This window comes from Sylvia atricapilla, chromosome 1, assembly GCF_009819655.1.
Source record: "Sylvia atricapilla isolate bSylAtr1 chromosome 1, bSylAtr1.pri, whole genome shotgun sequence".
In the NCBI taxonomy this organism is placed as follows: Eukaryota; Metazoa; Chordata; class Aves; order Passeriformes; family Sylviidae; genus Sylvia; species Sylvia atricapilla.
In genome coordinates, this window is record NC_089140.1 from 152,168,039 (window position 1) to 152,170,266 (window position 2,228).

At 50.6% G+C, this 2,228-nt stretch overlaps 1 pseudogene; it reads right to left on the reverse strand.

Moving 5' to 3' along the window:
- Nucleotides 1-962: 962 nt before the first annotated feature.
- Nucleotides 963-1,614, reverse strand: LOC136374229 (feather beta keratin-like; annotated as a pseudogene).
- Nucleotides 1,615-2,228: the final 614 nt, after the last annotated feature.

Genomic DNA, 2,228 nt, shown 5'->3' on the forward strand with positions numbered 1-2,228 from the left:
TGTGGTTTGGGCAGTTCTGGGCTCCCCAGTGGAAGATGCCCATGGACTTAGTGAAACAAAACCCGTTCACGGCTAACAGGATTCCAAAGGGGCTGGGGGACCTTTCACAGATGAGAGACTGAGAGAGCTGTGACTCCCAGGAGACAAGGATGGAATGTCATCGGTGTGTGCAAATCCCTGATGTAGGGCAGTGACAGTGAGGGATCACAGCCATCCACAGCAGTGCACACGTGGAGGGTAATAGGGCAACAACATAAGTGAAAAGAGATGTAAACCCTGGGCAAGGAAGAGAAGCATTTTTAGGTGTGAGGGTGGTCACAGAATGGAAGAGGTGGTGGAATCTCAGTCCTGGGAGATCCAAAACTGGAACTCCCCATGGTCCTGGAATTGCTGGTCTTGAGCAGAAAGGGATGAAGCTCTTGCTCTCCCGACTTCCTCCCAAAATGTTTGATTTTGCATTTACTGGGAGGATTTGAGAATTCATTTGGGGAAGAGAGTTTGTCAAGGGTCTACAGGCATGTAGTTGCTTTTTCAGAACCATGAGCAGGAGAGCAGTGGCATGTCAAAGCCATTGGAGTAGCAGTTGATGGGCTTGTGATATTTTCTGGAAGGCCACATTTCAACCCTGATTCTTGTGAAATTCTGATGATAATTAGTGGGGACACACATCCTAAGAAGGTGTTCCATCCCTTTTCCCCCATGCCTACAGCCTGTTAAGGCCACACACTGTCCTGAGTGAGGATGTGAGACCACTGGAGACCATGAAGAAGAGGAGACATTTCAGGCTTGGATGCAGGGAAACATTATTGAAGAAAAAAAAAAATAGGATGAGACAGGAGAAAGTATTTCAAAGGATCCTGTGTGAGGTAGAAATAAGGCAACCATCAGCCGAGGTGCTTTGCTTGTAGGAGCTGTTGTCAGAACAGTGAGGTGGTTGGTGTCAGGGCTGGTGCTGAGACCCCTCAGCAGATGCCCCTTCTGCCGTAGCAGCCCAGACCTCCCAGGCCATAGCCAAATCCACGGCCATAGCCAAGGCCGTAGCCAAAGCCACCAAATCCCCCAGAGACGGGCTGTCCCTGGACACTGAGTTCAGTGCCCACGGCAGCCGAGGAGGTGGATCCGACGACGGTGCTCTGGGGGAAGGAGGTCATGATGGGTCCTGGCAGGGTGACCAGCACAGGGGAAGGGTTGATGATGACACGGGAATCCTGGCATTGCAGGGCACAGGGCTCGTTGCAGCTGTTGGCCAGCGGGGTGGGTCCGCAGGGAGTGCAGAGGGTGTTGCAGGCCATGGCTGTGCTGTGGAGGGTCCCTGGAAGAGAAGGGGTGAGGCAAGGCTAAAGGTTTGGCGTGGAAGTGTTTGTGCCGGAAAGTGAGAGGACTTTATGAGGCTGTGAGAAGGCATGAGGGCTGCAGAGGCTGGGGCTGAGCGTGCTGGCAGAGAGGGGCCTGAGGTGCAAGTGGAAAGAGGGTCAGGGGTTTGAGGCTCACCTGGTTGTCAGCAGGAGCAGGAGGAGAAGGTCTGAGGAGAAGTGTGTGAGGGAGAGGCTCTGGGCCGGCTTTTATGCTGATCCTGAAGGGGCGTGACAGCCTTGTCCCATGGCCTTGGGGCATTTTGTGGGCAGCAGTTCTTGCCTGGCCCTGCTTAGTCAGTTGTGAGGTGAAGAGTGTTTTATTTACTGTCCTTCTGCAGTGTCATGTCCTGCTCTTGAGACCGTGTCCATCTGACCTTGGCTGCACCCTGAATGAGTTGTTCTTTGGGCGGTTTTGATTGTTTGATGTGTGACAGGGAGGGCTGAATAAACATCCAGAGCCCAGGAGAGGTGAGGTGTCACCAGTGAGGTCATTTTGTGGCTTTCATATGCTGTGGTTTTCGAGTGCCTTGTGAAGACTGGGCTCATCCCTTTGTGTCTTCAACGAGATCATGTGACAGAAACTGGAAAACCAGATACTGGTCAGGATGGATTTGTTTCCTTTTTATGGTCCATTTGGATTTCAGAAAATTACAGGACAAGGAATTCTTTCATTTTCAATGTATATTCTGACGTAATTAAGAAGTCAAAACCCCCCACCAACAAACAATATCCGATCCCTTTATGATCATAGCTGGTGACTGACTTCAATTCTTCAATTCTGCATTTAAGCTGTAAGGTTTCATATCTCACATCCCTTTAAGTCCTAATACTAGGTTCACATTAGTAAAACTCAGTAATTGCTATCTGATGGTC